Raw genomic sequence first — 20,562 nt, 5'->3', positions numbered from 1 at the left:
TTTTTTTGGTGTTAAGTTTTTTGAGTTCTTTGTATATCCTGGATATTAATGCCCTGAAGTGCAGGTGATAAAGATTTTCTCTCATTCTGTTGGCTTATTTCTGTTGATTATTTCCTTTGCTGAGTAGAAGCTTTCTAATTTGCTGCCATTCCATTTATTGATTTTTTATTTACTTCTTGTGCTTTAGGAGTCTTGTTAAGGAAGTCAGTTCCTGAGCTGACATGTTGGAGTGTTGGGCCTGTATTTTCTTCTAGCGGGCCCAGGGTTTCTGGTGTAATACCTAGGTCTTTGATCCACTTTGAACTGAATTTTGTGCAGATTGAGAGATCAAGGTTAAAAATCATTCTACTATATAAGGATTTCCAGTTTTCCTAGCACCATTTGTTAAAAAGGTTATCTTTTTTCCATCATATGATTTTGGCATTTTTGTCTAGTATGAGATAACTGTATTGATGTGGGTTTGTCTCTCTGTCTTCTGTTCTGTTTCACTGATATTTGTGCCTGTTTTAGTGCCAGTACCATGCTGGGTTTTTTTGTTGTTGTTGTTGTTGTTTGTTTGTTTGTCTTGTTGTTATTGTTTGCTTTTAAATTTTTAAAAATTATTTGTTCTTTTTAGTTTTACATGATAGTAGAGTCTATTTTGTTGTATTTATGTAAACATGGAGTATATCTTATTCTAATTAGGATCCCAGTCTTGTGGATGTACACAATGTTGAGATTCACTGTGTTGTACCATGCTGTTTTTGTTATTATAGTTCTGTAGTATGATTTGAGGTACAGTATTGTGATGCCCTCTGCTTCACTGTTCTTGCTTTGGATATTCTAGGTCTCTTATTTTTCCAAAATTAATTTCATGACTGCTTTTTCTATTTCTCTGAAGAACGTCATTGGAATTTTGGTAGGAATTGCATTGAATCTGTATAGTGCTTTTGGTATTAATAGTCAAAATGGTCAGAATACCAAAAGCACTATACAATTAATTCTGCCTAATCAAGAATGTGGGAGGTCTTTCCATCTCCTAAGGTCTTAAATTTCTTTCTTTAGTGTTCTTTAGTTTTCATTTAGAGGCCTTTCACCTCTTTTGTTAGATTAATTCTCAAAATTTGGGGTTTTTTGAGGCTATTAGGAATAGGATAGTTATCCTAATTTCTTTTTCTTCATATTCATCATTGGAGTATAGGAATGGGATTGATTTATGGGTGTTGATTTTGTTTCCTGCTACTTTACTGAATTCATTTATGAGCTCTAGAATTTTTCTGGTGGGATTTTTTTGGGGGGGCGGGTTCTAAGGATCATGTCATCAACAAACAGATAATTTGAGCTCTTCTTTTCCTATCTATAGCCCTATAATTTCCTTTTGTTGCTTAATTGCTCTGGCTAGAGAGAAACTTAACTGAACACGTATGATTTCAGGCAAATATCTTTTATTGTATGAAATTGCAAGTACTGTGTGCTTTACAGATGTATCAGGGAACTTTCTTTAAAATGATTTCAATGCTGAATGGTATGATGATCCACATCTTTTTCAACTTGGAATACAGAAGGCATATTAATAGTCTTAAATAAATACTTAATGGTATATAATATGTTAAAATGAGAGATTAAGAATTCTTTAATAGCTTAAAACAATGTCTTAAACATTAAAATAGACTAAATTTAATAGGTTAGAAAGTGAATTGCTGCATTCAGATTAAAAACAGCCATTATGCAAGTGGTTTTATCTTTCTCTCACAGGTGTGGAACTTGGGGAGGTGTAGCTGAAATCACTATGTGGGGAGAAAAGGACAGAAGAGCAAGCTTTCACCAGCGCACTGCTAGGGCTGTAGAGTGGTTAGAAGCACACACTGAAGTCCCCAGGGCTAGGTTCATAGGTACATGCCATTTACTAGCTGGGAGACTTGGGTCAAAGTAATTTTTTTTATTGGTTCTTTTTAGTTACACATGACAGAATATATTTTGATATAATTATATAAACATGGAATATATCTTATATCTTATTAGGATCCCATTCTTATGGATGTACATGGCAGTGGGATTCACTGTGTTGTTTTCATTATATGTACGTGAGAAAATTATGTCAGATTCATTCCACTTTTCTTTTCCTACCTGCCTCCCTTTCCTCCATTCACCATTGTCTAATCTACTGAACTTCTGTTCTTCCCCATGCACCCCCCTTACTGTGTGTTAACTTCTACATATCAGAGAAAACATGCAACCTTTGGCTTTTGGGGACTGGCTTATTTCACTTAGTGTGACAGTCTCCAGTTTCATACTTTAACAGGCAAATGCCATAGTTATTCTTATGGCTGAGTAATACTCCTTTGTGTATACATACCACATTTTCTTTATCATTCATCTGTTGATGGGCAACTAGGTTGGTTCCATAGCTTAGCTATTGTGAATTTAGCTTCTATAAACATTGTTGTGGCTGCATGACTGTAGTATGCTGATTGTAAATCCTTTGGATATATACCAAGGATTGGGATAACTGAATCAAAATGTGGATCATAGTATTTTAACTACCCTGTTCTTCTAGCCTGAGAAAATGAGGACACTTCCTATTTACTAGGATTATTTAAGAGAATTAAATAAATCAATATGCATACGGTAGTTAGGTCAGTGGCTTGGTACATAGTAGGCACTATAAAATTGAAGTTTTGTGCGATTTTTTTTTTCAACCTTGGCTTTTAGCAAATGATTGCCCTGATGGTTATATGACCCTTGTAGCAGAACTTATCCACAGTCCTAAAAGGCTGAGATTACTAGCCTCCCAGCATCCCAAGTTGGATTCAGCCCCATCCAGAAGGTAGGCATGATCTTCTTTTACATTCATCAGGTTTTCCTGCTCCATGATCTTGCATCTCCCAGGCCATTGAGATGAGTCAATGCCAGAATTTTTTAAATTTAAATTTATTTATTTATTCTAATTGTTATACATGACAGCAGAATGCATTTCATAGTACACATATAGAGCACAATTTTTCATGTCTCTGGTTGTAAACAAAGTAGAAGACACCATTCGTGTCTTCATATATGTACATAGGGTAATGATATCCATCTCATTCCACCATCTTTCCATATCCCCTCCCTCCCCCCTTTGCCCTATCCAAAGTTCCTCCTTTCCTTCCATGTTCTCCCCAACCCCCATTATGGATCAGTATGCATATATCAGAGAAAACATTCGGCCTTTGGTTTGGGGGGGATTGGCTTATTTCACTTAGCATGATATTCTCCAGCTCTATCTATTTACTGCAAATGCCATGATTTTATTCTCTTAATGCTGAGTAGTATTCCATTGTGTGTGTGTGTGTATGTGTATATATATATATCACAGTTTCTTTATCCATTCATCTATTGAAGGGCATCTAGGTTGGTTCCACAATTTAGCTGTTGTCAATTGAGCTGCTATAAACATTGATGTGGCTGAGTTACTATAGTATGCTGTTTTTAAGTCCTTTGGGTATACACCAAGGTGTGGGATAGCTGGCTCAAAAGGTGGTTCCATAGGAATCTCCATACTGCTTTCCAGATTGGCTAGTCCCACCACATACTTAATGTCATTCGTCGTTTCTTAATAGCTGCCATTCTGAAAGGAGTGAGATGAAATCTTAGTTTTGATTTGCATTTCTCTAATTGCTAGAAATGTTGAACATTTTTTCATATATTTGTTGATTAATTGTATATCACCTTTTGAGAAGTATCTTTTCAGTTCCTTAGCCCATTTATTGAGTTTTTTTGGGTTTTTGGTGTTAAATAATTTGAGTTCTTTATACATCCTAGAGATTAGTGCTCTATCTGATGTGCATGTGGTAAAAATTTGCTCCCATTCCGCAGGCTGTCTTTTTACCTCATTGTTTCTTTTGCTGAGGAGAAGCTCTTTAGTTTGAATCCATCCCATTTATTGATTTTTTTAAAATATTTTTTAGTTGACAATGAGCCTTTATTGTATTTATTTATATGTGGTGCTGAGAATCGAACCCAGCCCCCACCCCTACCATTTATTGATTTGGGATTTTATTTCTTGCTCTATAGGAGTCTTGTTAAGGAAGTCAGGGCCTAATCTGACATGATGAAGATTGGGCCAACTTTTTGTTCTATTAGGTGCAGGGTCTCTGGTCTCTGGTGTAATTCCTAGGTCCTTGATCCATTTTGAGTTGAGTTTGTGCATGGTGAGAGATAGCGGCTTAATTTTATTTTGCTGCATATAGATATCCAGTTTTCCCAGCACCATTTGTCAAATAGGCTATCTTTTCTCCAGTGTATGTTTTTGGCACCTTTGTCTGGGATTAGGGTGATTGCTGTTGTCTGTACTACTTCCATAATGCATAGAGGTCAAGGCCAGTTTTCTCCTTAGAGCCTTGATTTATGCAGTATGCATGACTTCACTTTTTTTTGGGTCCCCTGGACTGTCAGGCCATAGGGGTTGCATATGTCTATGTGAGACCCATGGTGAGTAGGCTGCCCCCAGCTTCTGAGTCACTCAAGGTCATTCTGCTTTTTCTTTGAGCACTTCTATTCATTACTCCTCTTACCTCAGTTTTTATCTAACCTGTGTAGGATTAGACATCTAGTGACTTCTTCCATGTTTCCTGTCTGACCTGGTGTTTCCAGTGATCATTGGCATCTCATGACACTGACAAAGTTCCCTATTACTTGTTGCCTCTCCTCCCCTCTTTGCTTCCTCTTGTGTTTACTTTAATTATTTTTCTTCCTTTCTTTCTTCCTTTCCTCCTCCCTGATTTATTTTTATGCTCTGACCCTTTTGTATTTCTACCATTTTTCCTTTACCTGAGGCAGGATCAGACTCAACTTTTTGAGAAAACGCTAGGCAGTGAGCATTCATGACAGGAACTGATCTAATCACACTATGTAAACTACATTCTTGCCTCTCAGCTTTTGAATAACCTGAGGCTAAATTTTAATCAATACTGTATGCTTTCAATAAAGAGAAAGAGTACACGAAAATTGAACACGTACTATGGTACACTGTAACTCCAGGAATGATCTAAAGGTTTCCATTCATTCAGGCAGGGTGGCAGGAAATGGTAAGGTTTCCGAAACAGGTAAAGTATAAACTATATGAATGCTTGGCTTAAGTGGTAATTAAATCCAAATATATTCTTTTCTTCAATATAAGTTAGCTTTTTATATTGCTTATGCTTTTCTTTGAACTGAAATGAGGACATTTATCAAGATTAACATACATTATGAAGCAGTTCCATTTAGGAAATAAGGTAATTATTTAAAACATAGTTGAACATTCCAACATAGTACAGTAATTTTCTGTTCACCAGTAGAACATTCTTTATTGTTTGTGTGTGTATGTGTGTGTGTGTATGTGTGTGTGTGTATATATATATATATATATACACATATTTTTAAACATATATTAAAGATTTTCTGTCAGCTGTGATTTTACAAGGAGAATGAAAATCATTGTCATTTGAAATTAATCAGTATTATTTTTAAAAATGAAGTCCTTCCTAATATTTGAACTTACCCTTCTTTGTGGAATTTTAAAATAGTTTCCTGAGACCATTAGGGGGAAAAAATGGGACAATTTTAACATCTATGAAGAGACAGCATGTCAAAACTGTCAGGTATTTACAAGCAATTTTAGGATTTTTATTGTTGTCTCAATACTATTGAACAGATGGTTAATTCACACAGTAAAGCTGGATAATCAAATCCCATGATCTAAGAAGAAGTTAACTAGAGCAATCTAGTATTTAGAAAATTTTCCAGGACAACCAGGGGGTGGTGACTGTAATCAATATTTGAAATTTCATTTATGTTAATAAAGCTATATAACATAAAGCTACAAGCTTGTTTGTTTAATTAGAATTCTTTTTTTTTTTTTTTTTTTCACTTAAAAAAAAATAGGACCATACCTCCCAAATGCTCCTTCTTTTCAGGGGACTAGGGTAAGAAGAAAGATTTTCATCAGCTAGCCTCACTTATAGCTGTTTCAGGAAATGGCATGTATAATTCCTGCTGTATAAGGACCTTCCTCCTTGCCTTCCCAGGTTGAATGTGCCAGATTCCTCATTTGTTGAGTGTGCTAGGTGCTGGGACCATAAAGAAGACAGGGTTCCACGGCACAGTAGAGGAGTGAATCTTAACAGCAATAGCATAATGTGGAAACCACCAGAGACACTTTTTGTCTTTTCCGGGAAACTATATCTTTAGGAGCATGGGTTACACCTCCTGGTTAAACCTTTGTGTTTTATTTCACTCCAGTGAAAAACTAGTTAACTTCTTTGAATTTTTCCTCTTCTTAGAAAGCAGCTCTTTGAGGGGTATATGTATCTCCCCACATCCCTCTGCAAACATATACTTTGTCTCCAACAGAGCCTTATACTTTCAATGATAGTAAAAAAGCCTTATGATGTTTCCTTTATGGAAGTTTCCTTCTTTCTCATCTGTTCTTCACATTCTTTGTCTCCTAAAATTTTCATCAGTTTGAATATTTGCTCTGAACACTGATTTCTAGCCATGTGGGGTTTGGGTGGTGGTGAGCCTGGAGGAGTGCTGTGTGTTGTTGTAATTATATTCACTGTACTGCACCAGTGACCATACTATTTTTTTTTTTATGAGTGCTTGTTTGATGTAACCCTTTAATATGTCCTGGTATCACATCTGACTGATACGTATTTTATAGTAAAACACAGTTACTATTCATGTGGTTGTGTTTGTCTTAATCTATATGTATTTATCAGTTTGTGTGTTTTTCTTTTTTTTCCCCTTCTTTCCTTCCTTCTTGATTCAAATTGGAGTAATAAATCGTAAATAAAAGACACCTAGATAATTTGATGAATACTAATCAAAACTCTGAAGTTGGTCTTCTGAAAATAACTCTCTGACAAATGGGATATTGAAGTATTAGCCTGAGGAAGGAAACCCTATACAAATAATCATTCTGTAGCTTATCTGGTAAAGTTTAGGAGTTGCATCTTTCAGATCTATTTAACAGAAAGGATTACTTAGTGTTTAAACAGTAATTGATCATATCCCTGTCTTTGTCTTTGTCTCTGCTGCTTTTCTTATTTTTTAGTGACATTTAATAATGAATAATACCAATGGGGATATATTTCAGTTCATTGTGGTTTATGGACAGAATATGAGTCAGAGAGGGAAGGTTCAGTAAAGAGTGTGAATACTAAAAGCAGCAAGAGATAGGTGAATTAACCTGGGATAATCGGAAACTGAGTTCAAATCAGGGCTCTCCAATTGACTAGCCATATAATCTGAAAAGGTACTAAATCTTTCTGAAATCTTATGTTTCCTCATCTTTAAAATGGAGATTGTAGGATATACATTCACTGCATTGTAAACAGTATCTGAATTGCACATAAAGTGGTGCCTGGGACTAATTTTCTAAGTATATATTGTTATTCTCTAACACCAGTAACTGCATTCTAATCAAGTTACTCAATATTTATGATCCTCAAGTTTGTCATCTGAGTAATGGGACTATTAATATATTAATATGAAAATACTAGAAAAATGTGTAGCCACATACAAATATGAGGTACTATTTTATGAAGGCTTCTTGGATACCCACGAGTTGTGATTTGTCTCTTATTTGAACTTATTATAGCTTTTTCTCAAGTTCTTTGTTGCTTACCAAATATTTGTTTGGTGTTATTGTACTAGATATTAGTCTAGTAATACTAGATATTACGTCTCACAAATATTGCACAGTTATTAGAAATAGATTCATATCTTCATCTTTCTATTTTTAAATATGATAAGGCCTTGGTAAATTTTATTATGTAATTAATTTTTGTTATTTTCATTGCCCTCTGCTTTTTAGATTCATATAGCTCATAACATTATAATGGACTTATTCTCACAGAAAGTCAAGGTATTATTGTTATATCATTTTATTGTGCTAATATTTCACATGGAATATCTAAAACCTAAGATTTCTTTCTAACATTGTTTATTGCTTTTAGCAGATGGCATTATCTTTGAATGTACGTTATTAAGTTTTTGCGTCAAAAGAGGGAAGGAAAAACTGGGCATGGTGGCACATGCCTGTAATCCTAATGGCTCAGGAAGCTGAGACAGAAGGGTTGCAAGTTCAAAGCCAGCCTCAGCAATGGCGAGGTGCAAAGCAACTCAGTGAGATCATGTCTCTAAATAAAATACAAAATAGGGCTGGGGATGTGACTCAGTTGTCAAGTGCCCCTGAGTTCAATCCCCAGTACCAAAAAAAAAAAAAAAAAAATTAAGAATATCACTTACAAAAATAAGGTACCACACCTTATCTATAGCTTAATATTCAGAATTCAGATGAATTTTCTCTTCTCAATAAAAATAAATTTACTGTTTGTTTTAAAACTTTCCAAGCATAGTGGAGTCACAGAGTAGACAGTTGTTCGTTTCCTCCAAAATTTCATAGATTTTTTTCTTATCTGATTTTTTTCTTATCTGATTTTTTTCTTATCTGATATTTGAACAACCAGAGCTATGAAGTCTTTTCTCATAGAAAGAAATACCACTGCTGTCCATTGATTATTATTCCTTGTCCTTATTATTATTATTCACTTTGAGGTGAGGGGACATACCTAACAACTAATAAGCAGTCATTAAGAGACATCTATCAGGATATGAAGGGCTTGCATCCTTTACCTCTTTTGTAAACACGGAAGGAAAAGGCAGAACTCCTTGGAAACTGGAATTTATTTTGCTTGAGTTGTACTTGAACATTTTGTTTGGCATTTGTTCAGTGTTTAGGAATTACAATAACCCAATATTGTATTAACATCAATTACTTCTACTTGCATTCTTATAAACTAATTTAAATGAAAGTTGTGTGGGTGGTAATAGTGTATATTATTGCTGCATAACAAGTTGCCCCAAACTTAGAGACTTAAAACAGTACTTTTTAAATCTTGCCTCAGGAATCCAGGAATGGCCGAAGGATCAGTGTCTTTGATGAGATACCAGTCCAGATGCTGTGCCAACTTGTACAGAGACTATATGAAGATTTGACTAGATATGAATAATCTACTTCCAAAGTGGCTCACCCCCATGCCTAGCAAATTAGCACTGGTTGTTGGCAGGAGGCCTGAGTTCCTCACCACATGGATATCTCCCTAAGTCTGCTCAAACATCAATGTAATATTGGCTGGCTTATCTTAGGATAAGTGATCAAAGAGAACAAACTAGAAGTTGCCATGTCTTTTATGACATCATTTCCACAGGATCCTACTGGCTGTTCAAATTAACTCTGTTCATTATGGGAAGAGAAGATACAAGGGTATTAATACCATTAGGAGAAGATCTTTGGGAGCTGTCTACTAAAGCAGATTGTCTAATCTTTGAGACATTTATATAAGTGTCTAATCAATGTGTGACTACTCTTAAGTTTTACTAAAAATAATGTAATTATTGGAATACAAAAGTTTCTCATTTTTCTTTCTTTACCCCAATTACACATTGATTATTGGTCTCTACTATTTGCATGACACTTACCTGTTTCTCAGAAACATGATTAAAGGAGAATTATATCTAGGTAAAAGAATCATTTAGCTTAGTAGGGCTTTCACTGAGGATAACCCCAGTACCTCCATTCTATAAAACCCTCTGAATTTATCAAGCCTTCAGTGAACATTTATTGAAAAACTCTTTAATATGCTAGGTATTGTGAATGCCGGTATCAGTACAAAAATATACAAAAATTATATTTTATGCTAAATATGATAATACTGGTACAGTTGTTGAAGCTCATAGATTCACATTTTAATTTATTTTAAATTTAATTCCTGTATCCCCTGTATTTAGTAGCATAGCTTTTCTATTTCGTTTTCTGATTATTCCCTTGTTACAGCTTACTTACCTCATTGGATTATTGTGAGGATTCAGCAAACAGTGCCAGTGAGTACCAAAGGTAGCTACTTGGTAATACCTGGAGTGATTCATTTGGATGAGGGAAGGTTTTCAGGGACTGGTAAGAAGACATTTGAGCTGTCTCTCGTAGAGTGAGTTGGAGTTTAGCCGTTACAAGATGATGATCCTGTTATGAGATTCCAGTGTGGAGTTTGAGGCTGGAAGCTGTGCGGTAGGGAGGCAGGGGCATGTCTTGTGGTGACTTCAGGAGAGCAACTGTAGATGAGCTTTCACAATGACATGAAAAGATGTAAAAGGTTTCCTGTAGAATACCCAGCACATCATAAATTTTCTGAGTGTTTCCCCAATTAAATTTCTGGATTCTTATTGCCTTCTTAAGTACTATCCAAATTGCTAAATCTTATATGTGTATTTGTGGTTACAAAATTTTGTCACTAGAGTTACCAAAAAAGTTAACACCACTCCTTCAAAACAGTTGGAACCTTTTCATGGAGACTTTCAAAAGCAATTGAATGATATAGGATTTGGTCTTTTTTGCTTGGTTTGTTTCTATGAAGTGACCTGACTGAAAGGTGAACTGTGAGTGTACTAGTTAGGATGCTTGTAGTAATCAAGGAGGAGACAATTAGTGCCTCAAAGAACTGGTGGGGGGACAGGTACATAAGAGCCTAGTTCCACTCTTTCCCATCAGATTTGGCATTTCTCATGGGCATCCTACAGCACATTCCTGGGACTCTAGCAGAACTAGTATACCCCATCCCATCCCAGAGAGCCTTGACTCATTTGGAGTTTTGCATTGTAAATCTAAAAAGGAATGCTGTTAATCTCAGGATATGTGTAAATTGGTATGTTTGGGATTATATATGAGGGAGTAAGCACCATATCTTCTTTCCCTTAAGTGTCTGGCTTTAATGGTAATTTTATTTTGTGAACAAAATAAGCTAATGATTGTCAGTTTTAGAAACTCCCTTCTCAGTTGCTCATTCCCAACTCCCAGACCTTTTCTTAAAAACAAAACTAAAAAGAGATGAGGCTTTAGAGGGGGAAAAAAAAAAGTGGGAAGAGATTTTGATTTAGGTAAATAACAATACTTTACCAGTGAACTAGATTCCAATAATATCCAGGCCCAAGAATGGGAGTTAGGGTGGTTGTTGATCTACTTGGCCTCTTCTTGAATGCTTCCAAAGTGGCCATACAGTCACAGCAGGCTTAAACCCTCCCTTGTTTTTTGGATGCCACTCTCCTGGACCCGCCCTCTTATCAAGCACTTGGTCCTGGGAAGTGTGAATGGCCTGTTTCCTTTGGAGGGAATGAGGTTATATGAAGGCTCTCTGCCAGCATCTGGCACATTAGAATGAAAAGGAATTCTGTGGTTTCTGTAATATCTAATATGCTTAAAGCCTGTTTATTATCATTAGGGGAAAAATCCTGACTACTACTCTCTTTTTCTTTTAAAAGAAACGTGGGAGCAGGCACTAATAGACCCTTATTATATCACAACTGTAACACTATATACAAAATAATCAGGAAGCAAATGGCATTTTTGTAGCAACTATTAAGTTATATGAAGTGTTAGTCTAGTAAGGGATTTGGAGACAGTGTCTCCATCTGGGAAAGTAGCAGCTGTCCAGGGAGAACCTGGCTATGGAAAGGCAAACTGCTTGCTGACTGACTTCCCCCTTGCTCAGTGATGTTTGAAATTTATGTATTTACTTCAATTTTGCATCAGATTTAATTAGTCCATCAGTTCTTTTTCCTTAAGCTATTTCTAATTTAATATTTCATATCATTTTATGACTAAGAATTTAAGAATTGAAATACTTTTAGGTAGTATATTCTATTCATAATAAAAATTGTTCAGTGTCTTGTATTTTTAAAAATGGTTGATGGAAGCTGGTTCTGTTTCTAAAGTAAACTTTCCTATAAATAAATGTAGAAACATCTGTGGAGGGCATCGTCTGAACGTGGCAGACATATGAATTGCGTCAATTCCCGTCTTGTGGCCAAGATTTGTTCCCTAGGCTTTCTTTATAACTAACGTCGTGGCAGAGCTTTACATTCTCACAGCATTAGGCAACAAAGTGGTCAAGAGAAGTGCAAGTTGCCCTCTTTTTTTTTTTTTTTCACATTTTTTAAAATTTGTTTTAATTAGTTGCCCTCTTCTTAAGTTGGGTAGTGGTAGTGATGTGTACTTATCATGGAAAAGTGTGGCATGTTTCATTTGTGTTTGTTAGGACTGAAAACCTGAGATGTCTACTCAAGCTTGATTTTTAGCCCTGGCTTTCGGCAGTTTTCCAAATGTCTAACTGCTTACTACTTTCAAGAAATTGTTGTGATATTGCAGGGAGCTTTGGTCAGGAGAAAAAGAAGGCCAAAAACCTTCCTAGAACAGTACAGTCCATCCAGTGACCTTTTTAAAGAAACAACTGAAATTCCTTTTTCAAAGGGGCAAAAATGCTAATTGAAACCAAACAGAAAATAAACCCATTCCACAAGTGGTGCCATTCAAATAACCAGGGGAAGGGGATGTGGAGGTGGGGAGGGTGGAAGGAAAATTATCCCTGGGAATGTTATTTGAAGCTCCAAGCTTGTATATTTTGCTCTTTGATAGTTGTGAGTTAAAATGGGGTGATTTTGCATTTTTAAGATTAAAAATTAGCCAGGACTTAAGACCACTGTGTACCTTTTCAGGTGCCTGTGTAGATCCTCCCAGAATATCTGCCTGGTGCTGTGCTGTGCCCTTCCTCAAGACTACCTCATATTGGCTCTGGCTCAGAGACTCCTACATGCTGAGGTGAGTCAGAAAACTTGTACTCTTTATACACATCCTGGAAGCATAGTATTTTTTCAGTGACATTTATAGGTGTATTCATGGGGGAACTCAGGAATCATCATTTGTAAGATGTTTTAATTTGAAAAATACAAAGTATAGTTAGTAATGGTCTTGCCACCATTATAGAATTTTTTGTTCTAAATTTGTGATGACACTAAAAGCATCTTGAACCCCACACCATGCTGTAGGGTTCAAGTTTGGAGTTTGAAACAGAAGTTTTTGAGGTGGTATACTGCTGGGTTTCTGTTCTCTCGACTAAAAGGCTCAGGGGTCACTCCAGTAAAACTGGGCTGACTGGGCTGCGCAAAATAATCACACAAGAGACACAAATACCTTTTTGTTTGGGGTCGCTGTGAAGGCTCCTCTGACCTTAAGGGTCCGCAGGAAGAGAGAGAGTGTCGGGCGCTGACCCCTTTTATTGAGGAGAAGTTATTTAAATGAGGCAAGGGGTCAGGTTTCAGGGGGCTGAGTCTATCTTCATGATGTCCACTGTCAGCAGGTTGACTGACACCTGGGTAGGCCACACCCAAGGGCACAGTAAGAGAAGGGGACATATACAAGGCACTTCCATGGAAGATTCTATCCTAAACAGGGCAAGGGGTTATATTACAAAGGAACAGGTGAGCATAGCTTCACCCATGGGGCTGTAGCAAGACACACCCATGCATGAGACACCGACCCTCGGATCCAAGAAGGGTGGGGAAAGCTCTGCCACATTTCTGCGACTGAGCGCCTCAGCACCCAGCCAGGGAGTGTGACTCAGTCATGTGTAAAGTTGGTCTCCCACAGTATACCACTGCTTTTGGGCTTTCTGAACACTTTTATACTGATGTTTTGAATTGGTGGTCTCTTCAAAAGCAGAGAAGTGTTATCAGCAGGGAAAAGTTAGAAATCCTTAATGGGTAACTGGTTTTTCTTATGATTCTCCATGATAATTCTGAAATATCCTGTTCTCTTCACTAATGGCTACAATTGGCTTCATTAAGTAAAAGGGAGCACAAAAATCTCTTTAGGGGAGGATGTGCAACCAAAATGTGTTTCACTTGCTTTTAGTATGCTTGCTGTGTGTGATCTCTTTTCTCTTGAACATTGTAGTGACTTATTGATCCCAGAAGGGAAAAATAATTTGACCTTGTTTATACTAAGTGAATCATTTATGAATAAACTGTTCACATATTATAGGTGAATAAACTCTTTAAGGGTACCAACCAGTGTGCTATCTCATAAATTCCTTAGCCCCTCATTTGTAAAAGCTGTGCACTTACATTTGATGGCTCTCAAAGGCCTCACGTAAATTAATCTCCTCATGAAATAAAAAAATAATAACTTTAAGTCTTCAAGTAATTGTGAGATTATGCAGAGGGACTGAACTCCTAAAACTGTAGGTCCATATCCTTACTGGTTCAGTTCTTGTATATATCCTGCTGTAGTGCTTGTGTCATTAGCAATAACCATAACTACAAGACCACAAGTGTATACTAGAAGACAGGGATTCTAATAAGACAATTTTGTCATATCTGTGTGAGAGCTGAAAAGTCCCAGTGAAGCCCTATTCATAATTTGCTGCTATTTGAAATATGTTTTCAAAAAGAAAATCATAGAAGTAAAAAGGACTATGTATGGGCTGGGGTTGTGGCTCAGCAGTAGAGCACTCGCCTAACACATGCAAGGCCCTGGGTTCGATCGTCAGCACCACATTCAAATAAATAAAATAAAGGTATTTGTCCAACTACAGCTAAAATATATATATATATATATATATATATATATATATATATATATATATATTTTTTTTAAAGGACTATGTAGCTTCACTAACAAGTTCTCTGTGTGATTGGAGAGTCACTTGAATTTTAGATTTAGCTTCCAATACTGATAAAGCTATGCTGTGAGCTTTCTCTTTTATACTAATTATTTTTTATTTAGGAGGATTTGTGAGTAAGTTACCTTTAAGAGGAACTATGATTCACTCATAGTGATTAGAATTGTGTGGATTTGGGTTTGAACATTTCAGTTATTTGGTTCCTCTGGAGCACTTGCAGTTATTGCATGGGTTGCTTGGAGTTTGCTGCTGAAGAATTTGCATGATTTGCTGTTTCTTCTTAATTGCTCAATATTTCAAGATTATCAGCCTTTGTTGGGTTGAGGATGTCGTACAGTAGTAGAGCACTTGCCTAGCATGTGTGAGGTGCTGGGTTCAATCCTCAGCACCACATAAAAATAAATAAAGGTTCATCAACAACTAAAATAAAAATAAAAAGATTATCAGCCTTTGAAATTTTTACTTACAGTGCAAGGAGACTCTTCTTTTCTTTTCTTTTTTCTTTTTTAAAGGAAGTTTTGTTTGTTTGTTTGTTTTAAATAACCAAAAGGTCTGCCAGGGCTGGGGTGCAGATACATGAGAAACAGAGAGCTCTTTAACCTATGAGGGCTAGCTACTGAAGAAGCTGTTGTTCCTTGCCCACAGGAGAGGGTGACTTCCCTTAGCTTTTCTGATATAGTATCTAATTTTGATAATGTTAACTTTGATGGGTAACAAAAACAACTTTGAGGTTTCATTGTTGCTACTGTAAAACTATTTTACTTTTTTTTTTGTTTGTTTCACGGGCTAATGTAAATTTTTAATGTCTTACAATCAGAATATTTCAACTAAATCATATTTTTTCCATCAAGACTTCAGTTCATTTTTCTTTTAGAAAATGATGATGAGAATAATACATATTTTATTTAAACAAGGCACCTTTGTTAGATTCATAAATCTGAAACTAGAACAGACTTGAAAGCCTGTACTTTGTGTAAAAAGATAGATTCAGTAAAACAGTAAATTTTACAGATTATTTTATTCTTTGTTTTTCTTTCAGTTTAAAATAGGCTATAGTCTTCCCTCAACCCCTTTTCTGGTACCTTCCTGTAAAAAGCATTAGTGAAGGAAAAATAATGATAAACAGGACTTAACTGCATAATATTTTTTTCAAAACTGCCTTGCAAATAATTTCACACAGTTTCTTTTTTTTTTTTTTTTTAAGAGAGAGAGAGAGAATTTTTTAATATTTATTTTTTAGTTTTTGGCGGACACAACATCTTTGTTTGTATGTGGTGCTGAGGATCGAGCCCGGGCCGCATGCATGCCAGGCGAGTGCGCTACTGGTTGAGCCACATCCCAAGCCCCTCACACAGTTTCTGGAATGAAGCATACATAGTATTGTAGTATGCTTCCGGTTGGGAAGTAGTTTAAAAATACTCTCAATATTTTATATTTTAAACTGGGTGTTTATGTATGTTCTCGTTAGATTTTCCATCCATATTATTTTAATGGAAACTATTTTTCTATTAAAAGTCAATTATGTTTATTTTAAGGGTTTAGATAAAGGTATTTATAAATAAAACTTGTAAAGAGGTGTTTATTGTTGTTACAATCATTTGTATGTACAGATTTTATAATGCTTAAAGTTATCTTCCAGAGAAGAAACTTGGTAAAGAAAGGGTGACATTTTTTTTCTGTAATTTAAGTTGTCATAGTAATTTGCCTCAATACACATACTTAGAATCCAGGCTTGAAGAATTTCAGTAACAATAAACATTCCAATTGCATTCATCATCCTTTTTTTTTTTTTTAACCAAAAAAGGAGCTATCCATTGTGACTCAAATATTTTATTTCTGTTTAGAAGATGGAGAGCAGTTTGTCAGTTTTAGCACTTTGAAACTTTGTTGGTGGAATAGAACTGAAAAGTTCAGCTGTTTTTATTTTAGGTGGACAATTTCTGATGATGTGTCACAATGTTTTTCAGGTTTCGAGATAGGTTCAGTATAATGTTAATTTAATGAAATTTGAAAAGAATCACAATTGGATAAGAACTGAAGAAATTATCATATCTGTTAACATGAAAGTCTAATATTAAGAGTATTAGAATCTGGTTTTCATGGAGTGCTGATTTTAAGAATGTTATCACTTTCTTAATGCCAACTTCTTAATATTTTTATTTTATAGCACATCACACTATTAATGATGAACAAATGATTTTAGAAGTTTCATTTTTACTTATAAAATAGAAATTTGTAGTCAGACATTATTTTTAAATATTCTCAGAGTAGGATATTATTTCCAAAGAGAAAGCCTTTTTTTTTTTTTTTTAAGGATTTTCTTTGTTCTTGTTTTCTGCAAGATTGCTAACCAAGATTATTCTCCTTAAGCAAGGAATATAAGGAAAAATAAAGAGATGAAAAAGAGAGAGAGAGTGTGTGTGTCTGAATGCATATGCACATATATGTGTGTCCAGTTGTTTTGGGAAGTTTGGAAAATAAACTGGAAGAGTTTATAGCCAGAATAATTTGTGGAAAAATGTATAAAAATTCATTTACTGCAAAAATGTGAGGAAAAATAAAATCACCCATTCTGTCACCCCATTATTTCCTTTTTTCAGATTGCCCTCTAATAATATTTTGTGGAAAGTATCTACAATTTTATAAAGAAAATTCATACTCAATGCTAAAATACTAATGGTAGTAAAACATTAGAATTTTATCCATTTCTAGAATTAGTACTATGCTTGCTTTCATGATTTGCTAAGAAATAACGCTGAAATATCTAGCTAGTGTGTTAAGTAAAAAGATCTTCCTTCCCAGTAATTCTGTGGGGATAGCAGAACTATTGGGAAGGAAGATAAAACTATTTCCATTTAAAAATTTCCAAGACAACTATAAGTAACAGAGTTTAGTAAAGTTCTATTATAAATAATGTAAATATCATGATCTTTGGTATGTAGTAACAGTAACCAATTAGAAAGTGACAAAAAGGGAGCCCATTTATAGGAGCAACAAAGAATACACTAAGGATTAAATTTGATAAGAAATGCAAACTGCCTGTAGGAAGGAAACTATTGTACAATTCTGGGAAGATAGGAGACTTTCTGGGTAGAAAAACAACTCATTAATTGTTTTTAATGTATTTGTATTGATTTATAAGTTTAGTACAATTACAATCAAAATCTCAGTAGGGAATTTTCACAGCTCAATGTGATTATGAATTTCATTTTATACAATAATTAAGAGCCCAATGTTTTTATAAAGAAGAATAATGAAGGGAAAATTGCAATGCTAGGTAATTACTTAAAAATAGAAGATTGTGAGGTCCTGGGTTTGATTCTCAGCACCACAAAGAAAATAAAGGGCAGGGGGGTGCTGGAGGTGTAGCTTGGTAGTAAAATACTTGCTTCACATGCATAAGGCCTGGATTTGATCTTTGATCCTTAGCAATAAAGGGGCTTAGAGGTATATATTAGTGATAGAGTAAGGGCCCTGGATTCAGTACTCAGTTACCGAAAAAATAAATTCATAAAATTAAAAAATAGTACGAAACTGATAAAACATATAAATACTTGCAGAAGTATAAAAAGGTTAGAGGAATGTTGAATTGCTAAAAAATGCCATTGCAAATAATGAATATAAAAATGTAATATACTAGAATGACTATCTGATCCTGGATTTGGGAAAGGTATAGTAAAATACAGAAGCAAAAATGAAAGCAAGAGAATGATTCATGTATGTAATTACTTTAAAAATAAATGAATCTTATATATTTATCACATCACCAAAAGGCAAACAATTACTTGTGGAAGGTATTCATGTATTTATATTCTTTCAATAAGTAGACCACAAAACATATAAAGTTGACCAAATATCTTCAGATTTCATGGTATGCTTTTTTTGGAGGAAAAAAAATTATTGTAAAGATTATTGGGGATATAAGATGGCGTGCTAGAGGGAGGCTGCATTCTGTGTCACTCCTTGACCTGGGATTCAAGTAGTGGGAATATTGTTTCTCTGTGAGTGATTAGAGGACCCCCGACAGCTGCTCCCACACAGGACTGAAGGTCGCTGTGCCCAGGCAGGCCTCAGTGTCAGAGCAAAATTCCTGGCCACTTGCCCACACAGGAACTCTGAGTGCCTGAGCAGGACTACCGGCATCAGCACCAGCGCAGGACACCCAGCCACTGCCCACGCATAGGAACTCCAGTAGCCACTCCCGTGTGGACCCCGTCTACCAACATGGGGCTCCCCCTGTTGCCTCCATCTTAGAAAACTGCAGCTACTGCCATAGTCTACTACATGCAGTAGCCTGCACCTGGGGACACTGCACAGCATCTGGAGACAACCACCAGCCACAACACAGCACACCGCAGAGCTGCATCTCTGAATATGCTGTCCACCGCCACCACCCGGCCCCACCTGTCCTGACATCCCATTGGTGAAAGCAGCCACCTCCATCTTGGGACGACACATTGCCATCTTTAGTTGGGGCAGCCTCCCACTTGGAACACCAGCTGGGGCTTAGAAGCAATATCAGGATACCCTTCTTTAGTCCCCAACTCCCCCATCTCCTCGGCAGCTGCTAACGTGGCATAGTGCTTGCGGCTGCAGGCCGTCTGTAGCTCACAAAACTTGGTCCTGAACTGCTCATTACAAAATAGATCTCCAAAACAGGTATGCAGCCCCCCACAAGCACAGCCTACAAGACCTCCAGAGAGAAAGGTTTCTGATTGGGAAGTAGAAAGGGAGGGGGTAAGTGAGATACAGTTTTGAGGCTAAATTAGAGACTAGGAATTGTGAGGTTTACGGAGGATATAAGGAAATAAGACCAGGCACCCACATCACACCACCGGTCCCCAGAGGAGATCCTTGGGATGCAGCCAACCATTGGGGATCAAAAGTGCCATCCATTGGGGTAGAGAGAGAAGATGGGAGGGGAGGGAGGGGGGATGGTAGAGGATAGGAAAGGTAGCAGAATGCAACAGTCACTAGTATGGCAATATGTAAAAACGTGGGTGTGTAACTGATGTGATTCTGCAATCTGTATTTGGGGTAAAATTGGGAGTTCATAACCAACTTGAATCTAATGTATGAAATATGATATGTCAAGAGCTTTATAATGTTTTTAACAACCAATAAAAAAAAATTAAAAAAAAAAAAAGAGCTAATAGCAAAATGGAAAAAAAAAAAAAAAAGAAATAGTATTAGGAGCTCATGCTTACTGGGAGCTTGGTATGTGCCAGGAATCACTGTGCCAAGTACTTTACATGCATTATTTCATTAGGTGCGCCTTATGAAATCACCCAAGCTGGCTTCATGTGTATGTGACCCATGTAGACATTCAGGGCTATCACTTGTGATCTGCTCTTGCCATCTTGAAATTGTTAATAAATTTTGAGCAAGGAAAAAAAAAAAAAAAAAGTGCCATCCATTCCCCACATCTAGGAACTATGCATCCAAGACCAACCCTCGCACCCTAATAACCTTCACCATCCTGAGGGTGGAGATACCAGCAAACAACAGACAACCCCACCTATTCGAAGAGAAGGGAAGCAGGAAAGATACTAATCTCCAACAAAAACAATCCTTGTGAGATTTTTTTTTTCCTCTCACTCCTCCCACCCTCACATCCCCAACATTTGTGAAACCATGAATTAAGCTACTGAGGACAGTATGTTCTTCATTTTTAAATTTTTCTTAATATTTTGTTTGTTTTTTGTACTCTGTTGTCTTCCCACTTACTTATCTTCCCAAAATCACATTCTCTCTCTTCTGCTACTAATCAACTTCTTTAGATTCCTCTTTCACGCTTTCTAAGATCTAATAACTCTACATCATCACCTCCTACCCTTCAACATCTGATCGTACACCTCACACCCGGTTTTTTGTCCACCATCAGAAACTATAGATCCTTTTGCAAACCTACTGTTTTATATTGTAGATAATAATTGACTTACCATTTCTGTATATTGTGACAAAGCTGTAATAGCAGCTCTTTGGTTTGAGGTTGTATATTGTTTGTATTTTGGATCTGTTAATATTGTTCTCCCCCTTAAAGGAGAGG

At 36.2% G+C, this 20,562-nt stretch overlaps 1 protein-coding gene across 1 annotated transcript in view; it reads left to right on the top strand.

The window, feature by feature from the left end:
- Rassf8 (Ras association domain family member 8) overlaps positions 1–20,562 on the top strand; it is a 143,413-nt gene that overhangs the window by 32,664 nt on the left and 90,187 nt on the right. Inside the window, exon 2 of the mRNA XM_027934067.2 lies at positions 12,550–12,652. The gene's annotated coding sequence lies outside the window, so the exon portion shown is untranslated. The remainder of the gene's footprint in view (positions 1–12,549; positions 12,653–20,562) is intronic.

This window comes from Marmota flaviventris, chromosome 3, assembly GCF_047511675.1.
Source record: "Marmota flaviventris isolate mMarFla1 chromosome 3, mMarFla1.hap1, whole genome shotgun sequence".
In the NCBI taxonomy this organism is placed as follows: domain Eukaryota; kingdom Metazoa; phylum Chordata; class Mammalia; order Rodentia; family Sciuridae; genus Marmota; species Marmota flaviventris.
Note: the sequence above shows the minus strand (reverse complement) of the source record. Positions and strands in the feature narration are given on the sequence as shown.